General features: G+C 63.9%; 1 long non-coding RNA gene across 1 annotated transcript; it reads right to left on the minus strand.

Moving 5' to 3' along the window:
* Positions 1-3,252: 3,252 nt before the first annotated feature.
* LOC108635490 lies at positions 3,253-4,858 on the minus strand. The gene is made up of 3 exons (XR_001917807.1): positions 4,836-4,858; positions 3,684-3,780; positions 3,253-3,289 (listed from the first exon to the last, which is right to left on the minus strand). It is a non-coding gene; the product is annotated as an uncharacterized LOC108635490 (long non-coding RNA).
* Positions 4,859-7,417: the final 2,559 nt, after the last annotated feature.

Below are 7,417 nucleotides of genomic sequence, written 5' to 3' on the forward strand. Positions count from 1 at the left end.
CGTTATGCAGAGCCTTAGCGTCCTAAGCTGCCGCCCCCTCCCTAAGCTCCCCCCCCTGAAGAGTTTACTACCCTTAAGGCTCGGGACGTCTCGGGTCTTGCAACATTTCACAGAAAGATAGATTAGCTTATTGATAGAAGATAGATTATCTATTTGTGATCTGCACACAATGGTAAGGGTCTTGTGATTGTATCTGGAGATTAATATACAATCCTGTGAATGTCAGAAGTCACGTACTTTATCCTATATATACTGCAGCACAATAAAGGAAGGCATCAGCCATTTTGGTCCTGATCCTCTCAACCCCATCTTTTGTCTCTATCTCTTATTTTTCTTAGCGGGGACACTCCGTTCCCTCCCTGTGCAGGTGCGACTCTTGTTTTGCTGGCCGCGCAGCTTACAAACCTGAAAGAAGACAAACCGCCCAGAGGAAAATGGCGTGGAAGATGCCTGTGCAGAATGACGACCAGGAAGTGAACACACGGAAGGGCACTCAGTCCCACGAGAGGCGAGAGAAATGCAGTTTCACCCCGCGGAGCCACCACCCGGCAGTCTACATCTGCCACGCGGGGACGAGCCTGGCCGCACCACGTGCTGCTGTACAGGCACACCAACGGGACACCGGGAACACGCGAGGAGGAGGGCGCAGTCACAGGTAAGGCATCCGGTCCACACCAAACGGCTCCGAAGGGCGGCTGTACCTAGAACCATTTGGCACGGACCAAGTATGACCATGGGCGTGAGGAAGTGAAAGCGTAGGTCGCTTTGTCCAACTCTTTGCGACCCCGTGCACTGTACAGTCCGTGGGATTCTCCAGGCCAGAATACTGGAGTGGGGAGCCTTTCCCTTCTCCAGGGGATCTTCCCAACCCAGGGATCGAACCCAGGTCTCCCGCATTGCAGGCGGATTCTTTACCAAGTGAGCTATCAGGGAACCAAACTTCCAGGACCTCTTGGCATGGACCAAATGTCCTGCAAAGTCAGGAAGGAACACTTACTACCGCGAACTAACACAGCGGTTCCTCAGAATACTGGGTTGAGTCTCCGTACGAGCCGCTTCTGGGGAAACACTCAAAAGAACAAGGAGCCGGGATCTTCACACCGTGTTTGCAGCAGCAAAGGTCACAACAAAGGCAAAAACAACGTTCATCAAAGAAGAAGGGATACACAAAACATGGTCCAGCCCACAGGATGCAATATCACTCAGTCCCAAGAAGAAAGGACGTTCTGACATGGGCTACGACCTGGATGGACCTTAAGGACAGTTTGCTACATGAAGTAATCCAGCCACTAGAGGAGGAATCCGAATGATCCCACGTCTGTGAGGTCCCGAGAGCAGCCGGATCCACGGGGTGGAAAGCAGCACGGGGGGCCAGGGGCTGGGGGTGGGTGAGCGTTTCCGGGAGACAGCGTGTCAGTTCAGGAAAATGAAAACCATTTCTGGAGATGAGCATTGGTGGCGTTCCCACGACATGAATGTGCTTAAAAACAGTTAAGCTGGGAAACTGCATGTTATGCGTACTGTACAATTTTAATAAGAAGGACGTTACTGGAATCGCCGATGAAAACTCTCAGCATCGCTATTGGAAACAGAAATGTAACCAGCTTCTGGCCCGCCTGAGGCATCCTGATCCTGTGTGTGGTCTCAGATGCAGGCGTGGGAAAGCCTCGTCCCACGACCCAGTGCCCCCGACCCCTCACCAAGCTCGGGACACGCACACCCAGGAGTGCGGGCCTTGCAGGCCTGCCCCGACACGGCTGCACCTTCCCGACCTGGTCCTCTGCACCTTCCGTGAGCGGCCAGCAGGGCGCCGGTGTCGAGGAGAAGAGCCAGGGGGACCCGGGGGGCTCAGCCGGAGAGGGCGGGGACTGCGGAGGAAGGGATGCAGAGGGGAGGCGGGGACGGGGGGGGGCGCGCGGGAGGGGCGGGGCGCGCGGAGGGGACGGGGTGCACGGAGAGGCACGGGGCGCGCGAGGGGGACGGGGCGCGGCGGAGGGGACGGGCGCGCGGAGGGGACGGGGCCCGGCGGGCACGGGTGCGCGGCTCACGCGCGAACAGACGGGGACCGCGGCGGGGCAGGGGGCAGGAGACCACGCTCACGCCCACGGGGGACCCGCAGCGCCTCCGCTCGGCTTCCCCAGGCGGCGCTGCTACAAGCAGTGGAATAACCCTGGGAAGCCGGGCCCCCGCGCCTGCCGGGGCGCCGCCTTGACGGGACGCACCTCAGCCTCACTCGCACGCGGCCATCCAGCTCCTGCCCGGCCTGCCCGGCCCGCAGCGCGGCCTCCAGCGGCTCCGCGGCCTGCGCCACCGCGCGCTGCAGGCGTTCCAGCATCTGCCTCTTGTCTGGGTCCGCAGTCTCCTGCAGCTTCGTGGAGAACGGCTGTGCGTGTGAGGAGAGGCCACGCCGTTAGCCCCGCTCAGCAGAGCCCCGCTCTCGCTGCGGGCTCCACGCGAAAGAGGCCAGTACTGCCCTCCACCCGCGGCCTCCGGCGGTCTGTGTCCCCAAGAGGCAGGTGGCGCTAAGGTCGCCGGGCCCGTCCCTCTGACGTGACCCTGGACTGAGGCAGCTGCCCTAAGGCCGTGCCCGGGACATAGGTGTCCCCCACGAAGCCTCCATCACAGAGGCCCCACTGCTCAGCCTAGAGGATGACTGCTAAGCTCTAATTTTATTTCTATTTTTTTCTGACGGAGATAATACATCATAAGCACAATGACAGTCGTTACTGTAATTGCTAAAGATGGTGATTAAGAAAAAGAACTTGCCTTATCTGACCTCAAAATAACCACAATCTGTAATACTGTTTTTTCAAAACAAAATGTTAGACTGGAGAAAAGTAATTTACGCAGATAACTCTGAAAACCTCCAGGACCACCCACTTAAGAAGCCTGCAGCTTCGCCTCTTGGTCACAGGCCTTTGATTCGGTTGTGACTCCACGGGGAAGGTTCCCAAGTCAGCGCTGACCACGGTGACCGGCGCTGGGCGTCTCCCGTAAGTGGCGGAAGTGGTCACCCTCCCCGCCCCCCGCCCTGCCCCCCTCGGGTGTCTCTGCTGGTGGTTTTCCACGGCCCGGAGGAGCTCCATGACGGAGACCTCGTCACCCTGCGTGTCACGGAGCCCGCTGACAACGGCCCCTGTGCTGGGGACGGGTGGACGGGGGGACATGGGGACCCGGAGCAGCAGTGACTCACCTGCAGGGCGGCTCGCATGTCCTCCAGCAGCTGCCCTGCCGGGGGTTGCGTCTCGGGTACGCTCAACAGGTAGTTCTGCCGGGCTCTCTTGATGATCTGGGCGCAGAGGAGGGAAGCGGGGTCAGCCGGCAGTGCCCAGTGCCCGCGCAAAGGGCGACCCTGAGCCAGGGGCGGTAGGGGTCCTGGCTGCTACAGGCGGCATCCGAGAACGCGCTCCCCCTCGCCCTTCTGAGCAGGGTCAGCCCGAGCCCACCCTCCGCCACCCCGCCCGGGGGTTGCTCACATGTACCCGGGTTTCAACAGCATCAAAGCAGGTGAACACAAAGCGTCATCCGCATACACCACAATACAAGTCCCACGGGGCGCCGGCGGGGGTTCAAACAGCGTGCACCAGCTGAGCTGGCTGAGCCAACGTGGGTTTACTAACTCACAGTTTCTTCCCCCGTGCCATCCTCTGTATTTAAAATTTAATCCTAAGAACTCCCTTCACCTTATCGTCAATGTCCGTGATGTTCATGCAGTAGAAGACGTCGAATTTGAAGTAATCCCTCAGCACTCTTCTCAGGATATCGAAGGAGATGTAAGACCTGCAGCGACGGGAGACAGGCCTTTCCACCCGCACAGCGACGCGCGGTGCGGGAGAGGGCCCGCCTTTCCACGGCACAGCACGCGCGAGGGAGAGGGGCCCGCCTTTCCACCCGCACAGCACGCGCGGGAGAGGGGCCCGCCTTTCCACCCGCACAGCACGCACTGCGGAGAGGGCCCGCCTTTCCACCGCACAGCACGCGCGGGAGAGGGCCGCCTTTCACGGCACAGCACGCGCGTGCGGGAGAGGGGCCCGCCTTTCCACCCGCACAGCACGCGCGGTGCGGGAGAGGGCGCGCCTTCACGGGCACAGCACGCACTGCGGGAGAGGGCCCGCTTTCCACGGGCACAGCACGCGCGCGGGAGAGGGCCCGCCTTTCCACCCGCACAGCACGCGCGTGCGGGAGAGGGGCGCGCCTTTCCACGGCACAGCACGCACTGCGGGAGAGGGGCGCGCCTTTCCACGGGCACAGCACGCCACTGCGGGAGAGGGGCCGCCTTTCCACGGGCACAGCACGCACTGCGGGAGAGGGCCCGCCTTTCCACGGGCACAGCACGCGCGGCGGAGAGGGCCCGCCTTTCCACCCGCACAGCACGCGCGCGCGAGAGAGGGGCCGCCTTTCCACCCGCACAGCACGCGCGGGCGAGGGCCCGCCTTTCCACCCTCACAGCACGCGTGGCGCGAGAGAGGGTCTCGCCTTTCCACGGGCACAGCACGCGTGCGCTAGAGAGGGCCCGCATTTCACGGGCACAGCACGCGCAGTGCGGGAGAGGGGCCCGCATTTCCACCTGCAGCACCGCACACACAGCCCTGGAGAGGGGCCCGGCCTCGCCCCACAGCCCCAGCCTGGGCCGGCCCCAGGGCACCGGGTGGGAGGGCGCTCAGGCGCAAGAAGGAGAGCGTCTGTTCAGAGTCCAGAGGGCCGCGTCGGGGCTGCGGGCCTACCCTCTGCTTGGTTGCCTGGACGCTAGCTTTTCCCCATAGAGCATTAGCGGAATGAGAAGCTTCCACCTGAAGACTGGGCGCCGCGCCTCCGCTCGGCAGGGGGGGTCCTACCTGGCGTGCCCCATGTGCGAGGGCGTCATAGACGGTGGGCCCCGCAGCAGTACCACGTCACCCCCTTTCTGTCTTGCGGCGCAAACACGTCCTTGGATGGAAAGGAGGGAATGACCGTCTCGAGGGGCGCAGGACGAGTGCCGGCCACGAGCGGCTTGCGCACGTTCACAGGACCGCGTAGCTTGAAGCAAGCCGCAGTCCGGGCTGGGGCTGGGGCGCCGCACTGGCCCCGGGACCGTGAGCTCCACGACCCAGGGGCCCGGGGAGCAGGCCCCCTCCTCCCTGGGACTCCACTCACGGACACAGGCCGGGGGTCAAGGAGACGGGCGCCCCATTCTGCTGCTTTAACGAGAGCAGCCTCTGTTCCTCAGGACCTGCTGTGAGCCAGGCCAGAGCCGAGCGCGCCGACTGTCCAGCACTCGCTCCCAGAACAACGTGAGCTTTCCTTACCCAGCTGCCGGGACCCACACTCCTGGAGGATCCAGCCTAGGGAGTGAGGCCTCCGCCTGCTGCCCAAAGTCTCAGGTCAGTTCAGGGCCCGCTGTTCCCAACCAGTCCACGAGGGGGACCAGGCTGCCCGTCTGCTCAGGGTGCTGGCCCAGGGAAATGCGTCAGCCCTGGGCAAACCCCTGGAGCCTCTGATCCCGCTGAGCGAGCCCTGGCCAGTCCAGGGCGAACCTGCCTTCGCCCTCACGCCTGCCGAGCTCCTGACCGCCACGGGCCTCACTCGGCTGGCACTGTGACCGCAGGTGCCACCACGTGTCCCCAGAGGGCATGCAGACTCCTGGCCCTGCGCACACCCAGAGCCAGGAAGCTGAGGGCAGCCCCAGGAGGTGTGCCACACGGGTGTGCACGCGGCGCTCCCGAACACAGCCCTGCGGAGGACACTCCCCCGCCAGCCGAGGGGTCCTCCAGAGCCACCCCCACTACCCGCAGCCCCCTACCTTCCTCCGGGTCAGGCTGTTGTACAGGCGGAGCTGGCATGGCTCGGACCCCGCTGGAGGAGACCACGCGGGCTGTGCACGCTGCCCTCTGCCTGCTGGAGGGGAGCACAGCTGGGTCAGTGCCAGAGGAAGTGATACCATGGGGCTCTGGCGGTGTGGCCTGATCCAGCGCCTCTGCCCCCAACCCCGCTCTACTTGATCACATCTGAGCGGCAGCGCATCCCACAACCCCTGCCCCTCCGGCCAGAGACGGCTCGCCACACCCACCTCCCCCCGCTGGCTCCAAGCACAGGGAACCCGCGTGGCCGAAGATGCACAGGCAGGCCACGTGGCTGGACGGATGCCCGGCCATTCCCGGGAGGACGCCTCTCTGGAGGCTTTGGGGGATGCGGACCACCTCCAGGCCCAGGAAGAGGCCTAGAAACAGCCGCTGGCCCGTGGCCGCGGATGGTCAGTACCATTGCCTGTAGCCCAGGCTCATCTCCAGTGGGTGGCCGGCTCCCCACCCCCCGGAACATGCAGCCTCCCGAGCTCGGCCCTGATACAGAGCCTAGGGTTCCACCCTGGTCCCAGAGCCTTTGGGAACAGCCTGCAGGCACATCATGGGGTCGGGGAGGGGGCTCCTGGAGCCCAGCCTCCTCCGCTTACAGTCACCAGGGAAGCCCCGCCCTCCTCCCTGACCCCCATCATCTCCTCCTGGCCATTCCCCTGCCCTGTGGCTGTGAGCCCGAGTGTCCCACTGCACGAAGGGCCGGCCTGTTGGACCTGCAACGAGGGCCTGGGAGGTGGGTGGGGTTGGGGGTAGCTGTGTCCCGAGGCGCCGGGAGAGACACCAAGTCTTTACACCCTCCACCCCCCACTCGGGGCACTGGTGACCCTCCCGACACCCGGGGCACTGCTGCACGCCTAACCTGGCCGAGCTGGGCTGCCTGCGTGCCCCCTGCACCGCTGCAGGCACAGGCTCCTGGTCTCAATGCCGCCCACACCCCGCTGCTGCGTCTGCGAGGTGACTGTCCTGCCACCAGAGGACCGGCCACTGCTCCCCGAGGGTCACGGAGAACACGGCCCTGGGCCCGGCTTCGGGCCACCCAGAGGATGCACTGACCGGTGAAGGTGGCAGATGGCTGTGTGTGTGTGTGCATGCATGCGTGTGTGCGTGCACACCAGCGGGTGCGGAGGGGACAGACAGAGCCACCCAGCAGCCCCCGACTCCAGGCCCAAGTCGCGGACACACGGAAGGGCTCCTGTGGTCAGCGGCCGGCCAGGCCTCACCGGAAACACAGCCGGCGACTCTCGATGCTCCTCGGGGCCCGCTGGGACGCCGCCTGCCGCTCCCCCGACCGAGATGCTGCAGGTCCCTGCACAAGAGACGCTGCTGCCACGGGGGGCACCTCAGGCAATGCCCCCAACCCACCCTGCCCTGGCAGAGCAGCACTTCTGCTGACGTGCAGAGCCGACCTCGCCATCGGAAGGTTACAGAGAAATCTATGTGGAGAAGGGCCACAGCCCTGTCTGGGATTCATGAAGTTTCCAATGGGATCAGAACTGGGAAAGAAACTCAGATCCCATCCATCCAGGATACTGGCTGTAGTCACAACCTTGGGCCAAAAAGGAGTTTGCTGGGCCATCTCTGCAGGT

The sequence above is a fragment of the Capra hircus genome, unplaced genomic scaffold (assembly GCF_001704415.2).
Source record: "Capra hircus breed San Clemente unplaced genomic scaffold, ASM170441v1, whole genome shotgun sequence".
NCBI classification, from domain to species: Eukaryota; Metazoa; Chordata; class Mammalia; order Artiodactyla; family Bovidae; genus Capra; species Capra hircus.